General features: G+C 40.6%; 1 long non-coding RNA gene across 1 annotated transcript; it reads left to right on the forward strand.

Moving 5' to 3' along the window:
* Positions 1 to 33: 33 nt before the first annotated feature.
* LOC147137851 (uncharacterized) lies at positions 34 to 5,626 on the forward strand. The gene is made up of 2 exons (XR_015089420.1): positions 34 to 148; positions 2,630 to 5,626. It is a non-coding gene; the product is annotated as an uncharacterized LOC147137851 (long non-coding RNA).
* The last annotated feature ends 6,290 nt before the right edge of the window (positions 5,627 to 11,916 follow it).

Raw genomic sequence — 11,916 nt, forward strand, 5'->3', positions numbered from 1 at the left:
GCCTGCTTTTTCTTCTTCTCCTCCTACTTCATTTCAAAAACGAAGAAGAAGCATGGCCGCCGGCTAGGGATCATGCATTAACTTTATCTTTGCACAATAACATCAATAAAGTCCTTTGGATAAAATGCAACGTGGGATTGGAGTTAAGGTAAGCTGTTTTAAGACAACCTAAGCGCTCACGACTTATAAACACAGCTGTACTGTACTATCCGAGTTTTACAAAACTTTATTAGAGCAAACACATCATTACAAATACGGATGAGAAAGTATCCGGCTTGACTCTGACTAAATCAACGGCACATTTGAATAGTGGACAAGACTAAGCGAGAGGCTGCGATGATGCGCACCCAGTCAGATCATGCACAATAAAGTGTGTGGAAAACGTAAATCCACTTGTGCTCTCGTTGGTCGATCTCGCGCTGGGAACTGCCTTTTATGAGTGCCTGCGGGTATGTACAAAGGCTCGGAGTCAACTCATATCTTTGAAACAATGCGTCTTTCTGCAATATAGGTAAGGATATGGCTGTGTTGTTTTATTTTAAATTTGTTATGAATGCTTCTGAAAAATCCCCGATGCACCGAGGGCGCAAAAGTTGAAGCGCGAAGTAGTGAGGGATCACTGTGTGTGTGTGTGTGTGTGTGTGTATATATATATATATATATATATATATATATATATATATATATATATATATATATATATATATATATATATATATATATATATATATATACATACACACACACACACACACACACACACATATTTACACACACGTAAACACACACACTCATCTGAAATTACTTTTTATGGTCATGCCACATCTTTAAATGACAACCTTTCAAGTTTGAATGTCGCCTTCTGGCCAGACATTCCATGACTAATAGGTTAAGGAATTCAATGGGTCAACTGCTTGACTAAATAATGCGCAGTCACAGTTGTATGCCATATAACCAGTATTTATTGCTTCTCGGAGACTGTTTATTGTGTTTTGATTTCTATTTCATTTGTTGTTGTTTTACTTTGTTTAATGGCTGTGTGATACCACCGGCTGGAAAACAAATTGCCCATCAGCGATAATAAAGTTCTCCTCCACCTTGACCTTGGGCATAAAAACTAATTGCTCCCGAGCAGACACACACACACACATACACACACCACCATGCCATATAACCACCAAACAACAACCAGTTATTTAATTGGTAATACAATTCACAAAAACTGAATGAGGGTGCTGCTGTCATTGAGCTGCCAGCCGACAACTTAATAACAATTATGAAAATACAGTACTTCTGCACAATTAATAATAGTAAGACTTTATGCTTTGCGTAATCACTGACCACATGGTTATAAACTAAGTCAATATGTTCTTATACAGTGTTTGATTTGAAAAAACTTGAGCGGCCAACACAAAGGCCTGACCTCAATTTCATCAAACAATTCTGGGATAAATTGGCATGGAGCGCCCCCTCATCCAAACTCAGTGGCTAAAGACCCAAAAATGCTCTTCAATGAATGCTAAAATACCCCCTGTCACAAATGTTGCTTGAAGAGTAGAAGCTGTTTATTAGGCTACTAGATCTAATGGAAAGAACCATATTAACATGATTGTCAATCAAGTTTGATGTACACCTAAAATAATGTGCTGGCCTTTCACTAGTCAGTCCCACAGTATTTTTTTTCTAGAGCCAACTTCCAAGTCCTCTCCAATCAACACTTTAGTACCCATATCCTCTCTGAGACGGAATTACAGGAGAATCTAAACCCTTGATGGAAATCCTGATAAAAGACTGAACTGTCAGAACAGATTTGATTGGGTATAAAGTATAGACATGACTGACAGGAGTCTACACACAGTGTGTGACAAGAGACTGGAAAAAGCCAATAAAAAGACTGGAAGGATGACCGCCGTTTGTTGAAAAAGAGTGAATAATTGTACAAGGAAAATAAAGGACCCTTAATAATCCATAAACTAAGTTTAAGTCAATTGGAGTATTAATTCTTTTAAATGACATTGTTTGAGGGAAAAAATTATCTTTTTTTACCAACTTTCCTTTCATCAAGCATTATATCAAAATGTCCCAAGTATCAGGTATTTTGGTATTTCGAGATTTGTTGTGAAACATTTCCCAAAACAGGACTACAGTGTTTGTTTAGCCACCAAATGCATGAATGTACATTGAAGACAAAAAATTTATAGACCATTATCTGCACAAAAATTTGTCCGACATTAAATTCAATTCATTTTTTTACTCCAGACTCAAGGTCCACTTCAAATCAAAACAGACATAAAAAAATAAACAGTCACACATTAAAAAGACAGGCATACCAGTGTTTCCACATGTTTGACTGGCAGCGTATTGCACTTAACCCAATGTTTGTGTGTGAAACCAAGATTTCATTTTGAGACCTTACCAGCCTAAAAATAAAACTGTACATTAGCGTTCGTCGTGCAGCTTGCAAAGTGTTCACTTGTGCAGAGACAACCATCTCAGTCGCACTAGTCCATTGAGGCCTTCTCAAGAGCACCCACAAGGCGTCGTTGTAGGCCACCTGTAACCTGTGCGTACTGTTCATCTAAACTTCACCACTGTTGCTTTCCCCTTTTGACGACGGCCGCCCAATTAGGAGATCCACGGAGATCAGAACTTTCTCCATTATTATTTCCTATTTCCGCCGCCTGTGAGGGCACCGACTTCTTCTCTCTTGCTGAGACAAGGAACAGCGCCACCGGCGATCTGCGTCACCTCCTTGGATCCAGCAGCCGCCGCTTTCCAGGTAAAGCCGATTCCTCCGTCGCCACAGGGGGCCTTCAGCACTACTCACTGGTCTACTACTCAAGAGCCAGGTTGTCACCCCGTGCCACCTTCGCAGAACCCTCCAGACTTTCATCCCGGCAGCTCACATTTGCCGTGATGACATGGAGATCCGAGTAGCGCGCTCTGCATAGCGCAAACATCCGCTTGTATATGCTCCATTCTCTTGAGCAGGCGACTCACATCCATGCTTGAGAAAGTCACGGGGGCAAATCATCCAAATAGTGGGATACGGATCGCAAGACATTTCCCCCACATTCATTGAGAATTTTCAGACAAGTCTTGATGTTATTAGTGTCCTTTTGCACTCCTTTATGTGATATATTACGGCTGCGTTGTCGGGCTCAACTCAACACTTTCTTCGATGCTTCAATAAACTCAAATTCAAACGTGTAAACGATTTCATCCCGGCTTATAGTCTTGGATTTTACTACAAGGATGTTTAAAATCTACAATTATTTTGCCGTCCGCAGTCCTGTAGACTTCAGGCTTTAGTCTTGTAGAAGAAGCTGGGACACAATGTGCAGCACCTGCTGCCATCTTGAAATTGAAGAATATTTCTACACATGCCACACATTGCGTAACATTTGAGACATCTAATTGTTACTTTCTATGTCTTATTTTTCCAAATAATAGTCAAACTTTCTTGTGAATTGTGAAATCGATTAACTTCTTTTTTTTATTTCAGTGTATATGTCGCTCTAACGTCCCACGGGCCATATCATGTAGTTTTTTTTGATGCTACAAAACAAGTTGAAACCAAAGAAATACTTCACTCCATTTGGCCTCCAAGATGTGATATTTCAAGAATCACGCAATATACCGAATAATTAGCAATCAATTAATCAATTGTTATATCCATCCATATAGCATATCCTGTTGAAGGCAGCAGGCTGAGAGAGAGAATAAAAATAAATTATGGCAGCCCACCAGCATGCTGAAAATTTGAAATGGGAGCGCTGATGCACAGTCCTCACCTCACACTTGACCCAGACTACTTCTTATTCACAATAGTGATTTAATTTCTTTTGGTTTTTATTGCTGCTTCAAAGGCCAAAGAAAATCATTTCATACCTCTCAACCTGTCTGAGCATTTCACTGTTGAACGGCATTGACCTCTGAACATGATATCTAATTGAATACATTGAATTTGTTATTGTGTTTTTGTCCTAAATGCAAAGGATGGCATGAAGCTGCCATCTTTTCTGGTTACATGCAGAGAGTACGATCATGGCATCATCAAATGCAATGGCCTCTCTCTTTGAGGAGTCTTTCAACTAATCCCACAGTTGCTGTCTGAATCCGCCCCTGACCAGGAATTAAAAGTACATGACATCAAATAAAGGCTGGCTGTCGTTGTTGAATAGCAATCTGCTGCGGAGACGTGCCCACACTGTGAATCTCATCAATTCCATTGTAAAATCATCTTTTTCACCTGCGGCTGCTCCAACTCTCATGTTGATACCTTAATGATTCACAGATTTATCTCTGGTAGGAGGCCAAGTGCCCCCCAGATGATAAATTCATGATAAAAGAATATTAAACTACTGTAATTGCAACATGAAATTCAGATGCGAGTCAGCAACAAAACTCTGGGTGGTGATAGAGCTCCATGAATTGCCATACTAAAGAGTACCAGTAGAGTTGGAAAGATATGTTGGAAATGCATTCATTTTAGAGACTATACACTCGATGTAAAATGAAGGTTGAAAAATTATTCTGAAACAGCAGTAACATTTTCACCTTCACATGTATTTGACTTTTTACACCTGCATGTAATTCTAAAGATGTTGCCAGTGATTTGTCAGTGGGGAAACATGTATAAAAGCATTGCAGTTTCATATTTCTAAAGGACCAAACATAACTGAATTACATTTTAATGGAAGAGCAAACCCAATACGAAAAGATAAAGAGCAAAATTTAAATCTCTTTCATGGTGTTTAATGGGATGTGAATGTAATAGCTTAACATGCATTAGAATTAAAATTCAATAATAATGTACAAAATACACCGATTTCCTCATCGTTCGTAAAATGAATAGTTAATCTTATACAGAGTGTAAAAACTGGAAGGCTATTTTTCAGGGCGATTTGGAGCCAAGGCATACAATCATTTTGAATGTTCAATCAAGTGCAACAAACCAGTGAAATGGACTCTAAATGGCAAAGGCGGCAGAACTGACATAAGAGTGAGAAGCTGCAGCTCAGGAGGGGAGGACAGGAAGACCTTGAAGGACGTTGGGGTGCGCCAAATGGAGGCCGTGAGGGCTGTTAGGAGGAGGTTGGCCCCACTAGAGGACAGACTGCTTACCTCGCACCTCACTTAGTGGGCTGCTGGAGGAACTAATGGATGGAGGTGGAGAGGATTGCTATCACCTATGTTGTATTGGTTATTTGTAATTCTGTTTTGCTCAGTTTTTTTATTCTCTTTATTTTTGTGGTGGTCTTCATTTTACTGGTATTTTCCACGTCACTGCATCATACTGTACTTTTATGCATGATCAAAATAAATTAAAAAAAAAAAATTAAAAAATGGTGCAGAGATATTTCATCTTGTTAGCTATTAGCTGTCTTTTGTTTATTTGTAAGTTCCGGTACTACTTTGTTCTGTTCTCTTCTTGTCCCTCTGCCTTGTGTAGTGGTTTTGAGTTGTTTTTGGTTTTCTTCCTTAGCTCTGGTGTTAGTCTCCTGTGGCTCTCCATCCACCGCCCTCAGTTAGTTTTGTTTCCACGTTGACCTTTTATCACGTCGCGTTCTGTTATAGTTGAAGCTCGCATGCTCTTATTGTTTAATAAAATCTGGAAACTTGCTCCGCTTGTTTGTTTGCTTCGAGGTCCAACCACATGCCTTTTGTGCAGCCCTGACAATAGCAATGCTGTACAGATAATGGAGATCTGGAGGCAGAATGCCACATAAGCAGGAAAGACCAATGTTCTCTTCTGCGACAGCACAGAGCCGCCATTATTAACTGCCCGCACAACACTGGAGTTTTATTTATTTTGTTTTATTTTCCTTCATATGTGCGTTCCCTGCAGTAACATTGTAGTCACTGGCATTGTCTGCCCTGTAGTGGTTCAACACATGTAATACCAGAGCGGGGTACTTTGCCCTTTTTTGACGGTCCGTACTCCGCCCGCAACCTGGGCACGTCCTTATTCATAAAAATTATCGTCCTCCGACCCCGTCTGTCCTCGTCCTTTTGAAGCACTTCCGTCCTTACATTACGTCGCCACCCCCAAAAAAAAGCATCCGTGCATGACATTATTTCAAGCTCATTACCTGGCTAATTTCCTATTCACATCCACTTACTGGCTGGGAGTATTGTGAGTGGATAGAATTGGTTACAACTGTTTAACCAAGATAGCATTTAGCTGCAACACAAGACCGTCGTGATGAAGATGATGCCGACAGGAGCAAGCCAGGGGGATCGTGAGTGGATTGAATTGTTTACAACTGTTAAGACAGATTTTTAGCTGCCAGCAACCACCGTCCGATGTGATGATGATGATGCGGAGCAAGCCAGGGGAAATGACGAGAATATTTAAGATTGCGTAATGACACAATATTATTGAGTTTTGTTACACGTTTTCACTTATTGCGTTATTTCGCAATAAAAATAATTATTACAAAATAAGGCAATGTTCTTTTAGGAGGAGAACGAACGTCTTCCACTTCCGGGTCATAGCTTTCAGTGTTTTTTTTCGCTTGTCAGTGAAATGGGTGTCCACTAGAGGGCAGACTATGTCTGCGAGAACAATAATGCAGGGAGGGAACGCACATGAAAAACAGAACTCCAGTGTTGCAAGGCAGTCTTGCTTTTTAAAAGAACACAACCCAACCCATGTCAGCCGGCACTTGACCCGGTTAGGGACGATTAGAGGGATGGACGAACACCTACCTCCATCCTTGCTTAGTCCGTCCTTCCACAAAATGGGATGGCATCCCATCCCTGGGACGGAATCCTCAGCTCTGTGTAATACCATGGATTACACCAGGGGTCCCAAACCACCAGGCCGCGGCAACACCCCGGCACCCCCCCTCCCCCGGAAGCCAAGTTGTCTCTGTCTTGTAATGTTAATATTAAATGCACAAGCTAGCATCTCCGTCTCGTAACGCTAATATTAAATGCACAAGCTAGCAAATGAGGATAATGAGGAGAATGAAAGACCACTTCCGGGTCATAGTGTGCTGTGCTGACATGAATGATGATGCAATACGTTTTAAGATTTTATTGCATTATAATGCAAAAGTTATACAATAAAACGCAATAGTATTGCGTTATAATTTGTGTTGTTCCGATAACGATACTGTTATCGGCAATATCCCCATACCGCATTAAAATGCTGGTATCGGCATTGGCGAGTACTAACAAATGAAGCGCCGATGCTAGTTATTGATACTGGTATCATTCTTTAAATGCAGCGCGCATATTGAGAGCCGCACACAGGAGGGAAATAGAAGAGCCTTATCCAATGCACATGCATGTTATTATCTAGCCCATGTCGCAATCTCACCAGCACGAAGAGCTATGGAAATAGGCTGTTTATTCAACACAGGTATTCTGTGTGTGTATATGTTACAACATAGGGCTGTGCAATTAATCGAGATTCAATTACATTTTCGATTATTACACTCCACGATTACAAAATTGGCATAATCGTAAAAAAACGATGAATATTAATTTTGAGTTGTTTTGAGGCATGCCCTCACGAGTTACTTCGCTGCGCTGCCCTCTCCATGCTAGCTAACAAGCTAGCCAGCCATCCAGCCCGTACCCCGCACCCGGCAAGTCATACTGCACACGCTCCTACTCAACGTTTTAACAGAGTAACAGACCTAAAAATGGCACACGAACCGCCTCAGGAACGACTTCGAAATCGCTTATTTGGTTACGTTTTGGGTGAGCAAAGACGTATAAAATGCCAGTTGTTTCTGCACCCACCGGCAACGCGACAAATCTGTTCAACCATCGTTTAGTTTACGATGATGTTATAATATACCAAAGCAAGAAATCACAGAGTCAGATTTGGTGTCGTGCGCAACGTTGAAACACTGTATGCAGCAACCCCCACCCATCAACAACGGAGAGACACAAAAAGATAACAGAATCTATTGCCCGGACAAGCCTTCCAATTGTTTAGGGCACAGACTCCACTTCGCAATCGGCACGAGGGATTTATTTTAAATAACATCTTATGCAAATATACACTACTTTTACAAGCACAAAAATAGAAACCGTGCTAAACATTATTATTGTGACTTAAGTTACTTAAGTTAGAAGTATTGTATAGATTACTAGCATGTCACAGTCAACATTTAAATTAGTTTGACCCAATCAGCATATAAAATTTGTCATTTATCAGAAACAAATTACTTAAATATTACTTTGAAAACAAAACAAAAAAGGCTCCAGACAAAGGTCTAAATGTATAGATGAATAGCATATCTGTTATTCTGTCAAAATTGGCATTTTACTCCAAGTAGTTCACTACTTTGGCAATTTATAATTGCATTGCAAGTTAACTCCAATGCTCTGTTCGTTCATACAAGGAAACCATACTTTAATTTATAAATTTGCACTTTTATACATTTTTTCAAATAATTCATTTAATAAATATTGTTAGGTCCAAAACGCACTTAAATTACTAAAGTGTTTCAAAGAATTTTGTCTTAATATTTTTTACATGTTTAAACCTGTTCTTGTTTTGTAGCAAAAAAGAATCATATGAATAATCGTGATTTCAATTATCAAAATAATTGTGATTAATATTTTTGTTTATAATCAAGCAGCCCTATTACAACAGATACTTCACAAGTGATTATTTAAATATGAATAGTTTTACATTCAAGTGGGTATGCAATTCTTTAGAATTACAAGAAAAATAGCTCTTATATTTTGATTTTTCAAATGACAAAGTATCGGTGCAGCATTGGCATCGGCATCGGCCGATACTGCGGTACATGACAAAAAAAGGTTGGGGACCACTGGTCTATATCACTGCCATTACTTAATTCAGAGCTCCCACGATCATCAGAAAAAAATCTGCAACATTACTGTCATCTTTTGGAGTAATATCTTGCATGATTTTTTTTTTTTTTTTTTAATCCGGTGCACACACTGATGCTTTTTTTCTGGCAATGTAAGTATTTCACAATACCGTGTCAAGAACGTGATGGTTTACTTCGTGTGGGAGTTCATTGTGAGCGAATAATATTGCCGAATGCATTGTTTACGTTTTTATAATCCGCCCCCGGCCAACAGCTTTCTGGTTCGATTTTTCTAACAATGAGAAATACTGACTACCGCCGCCGATGGTATGGAAGGGTATTACATTTTATGCATGCGCACAAGGTACTTTCATGGTCAGCGTCGCTGTCTGTCGTTGCGGTGTGTTTGACCAGCGTGACGTGCCGACAGCCGGCCGGACGCCACAGGGGGTAAGCGTCTGTCACTGTAGGCGTTTTGGTGTATCAGGGCCTTTACAGTCACGTCGAGCCCTGCGTCTCCAGTCACATCCAGCCCTGCGTCTCCAGTCACGTCCAGCCATGCGTCTCCAGTCTCATAGTCCAGCGTTTGGGTCCACCTCGCCACTTCATCTTTCGTGACAGAAGCGCTTTGAAAGGACGAGGACGATTATTTGAACAAGTATATTGATGATAATGCTGGAGCTGGGCTGATTTGCTCAGAATGTAGAATCTACAAAAAAATTAAAATAGTTGGTTAGACAAGTGTTATATGATCACAAGTATGGATTGGAAATGGCTCACTGAATAACCTGATGCACTGTTGAGAATACTCCTTATTGGGACAGACACTGCTAAAGAATGAAATATTAACAAACTATAATCTGGTATATATGAAACAGTGACATTTCATACCATTTCTAGATTTATATTATTAAGCATACAACTAAGCAATATATATGCATATACAACACACACCTTCATAAAAAAAAAAAAAATAGTACTCCAGCCTACAAGCATAGTACACTGTACTTATACAATACAATTTTATTTATATAGCTCGTTTCATAATCATGTCTACAGGATCGATCAAATTACCAGGCATATTTTGCGCTAGTTCTCTGCATTAAACACTATTATGTCCGGGGCTTTTTTGTGCTCTGAGACTCCTCTAATTAAACAATAAAAAGATGACCATTCACAGCCAAATTCATGCAATCACTGAGTGGGAACTGATGAATGGTGAGTGAATCTGGTGAGTGTCCCAATATACCACATTTGTCAAAGTCAAGGCCCGCGGGCCACATCCGGTCCGTGAGGTTTTCTATGTCCCCTGGGATGATATTGCTTTATTAGATCCGGCCCACAGACCGCAGCAAGCCGGTGTGGGTAGCAGAAGTGATCGGGTCCTTCGCGCCTGCCGATGGCGTCACGCTTTAAAATATATTGTAGCGTCTTCCAAGAACACACGTAGTTTAATTATCACGTTTTTATTATTCCAACCGGCTACTGTGGGCCGCAGCCGACGCCAATACAGTACGGCAACCGTTCAGTCAAAAAGGTGCAACGGCTCTCCTCCTCCGCTCCTCTTGCTTTCATCCCCTCCCATCCAGCGAGCTGCGCGATGCATTCACTAACCTCGGAAACAACCCGGCAAAACACAAATTCGGCCACAACACAGATAACCCATTTCGTTACACTATTTCTGTAATACATTTCTTTCCATCTATGTTTGCCACCCCCTGACTGTTGCACTTGCTAATTATAAAATAAAATATCGAACATTGCTGCTACTTTTGTGAGGATCGTCCTTCGGTTGTCTACGTGCTGACTGAAGACTTCACGTCACTGTTTCGTGGCTTTCAGAATCGGATTTTGGTGAAATGTTATTCGGAGTATTAAGAAATACTTCATGTTAGAAAGCTCACGTTGTTTTACTATTAGTAATTGTTGGCATTTGATAAATTCTTTGAGTTTCGACATAGTGCTGAGCTGTCCCACACTGTGAGCAGGCATTGCACACTCCTCGAGCGCTAAGTGTTGATGGCGAGTGACTTCTTTTTCAACTTGTAGTTTGTTTGTGCCAGCAAACTCAGTAGTTACAGATTGCCCGTGTTTCACCACGTTTGTTGTGTGTAAATATTAAAAGGTGAGTTTAATCATTTAAGTTCATGTCAGGTAACTGCTGTGCATAATAGCATAGATCTGTTCTCGTGAGTGATGTCACGTTGAACACTCGTTAGTTATTTCAGCTAGTATGCTAACTATTCTAGTGATGAATCGTGTGAATGTGTATTGTATGGCTATTTAATTGCTTAATACAGTGAATTGTAATGTTTAGGCATGTCATGTCATGTCATCTTCCAAACCGCTTATCCTATATAGGGTCGCGGGGAGTTGCTGGAGCCTATCCCAGCCATCAATGGGCGAAGGCAGACTACACCCCGAACTGGTCGCCAGCCAGTCGCAGGGCACACATAGACACTGTCACTGAGCGGGAATCGATCCCACGCTGCCCGCACACAACTCAGGCGTGTGTACCACTACACTATCAGGGACCTTATGTTTAGGCATATTGTTAGTTAATGGATATGCATTGGATGATGTTGCTAGGTTATTCTTTGTCTGTGTTGTTTCAGACCACAGTAAATGGACGTGTCAAGTGGAATACGGGCCTGTGTTTTCTGACAGGATCACCCACATTCATACCTTGCTACTCTAAAATAGGGTCAGCTGGAGACATCATACCAATCATATGATCCTCTCCGTTTTACTTCACATTATGTACAGTTCATACAATCTTGCAGCCTGAGTCAACAAGAATTTTTTTTCCAATTTGGCTGGGGAAACGCAAACGTTCCGCTGATCTTGTTTCACAAGACGGGCAGTGGCTTCTTCTCAGGTCATAAGCGGAAGGGAGTGCAATATACCATCAGAGTCACCAAATTATGTCTCATGTGATTTACTATTGGGCAATTACTTTTGAAACAGGAGGTTGAAATTGACTAGCCAGGGACAGATTTTGTTCAACTTCAGAGGTTCCAATGGAGATACTCAAGTCGCTGACCAAACTTCCTGCCAAGTTTCCCAAGTACGCACAATCTTGAAGTCGTGACTGGGGACATGAAAATAATTA

Source organism: Filicampus tigris, chromosome 13, assembly GCF_054856515.1.
Source record: "Filicampus tigris isolate MCC_2025a chromosome 13, RoL_Ftig_1.0, whole genome shotgun sequence".
Taxonomy (NCBI): Eukaryota; Metazoa; Chordata; class Actinopteri; order Syngnathiformes; family Syngnathidae; genus Filicampus; species Filicampus tigris.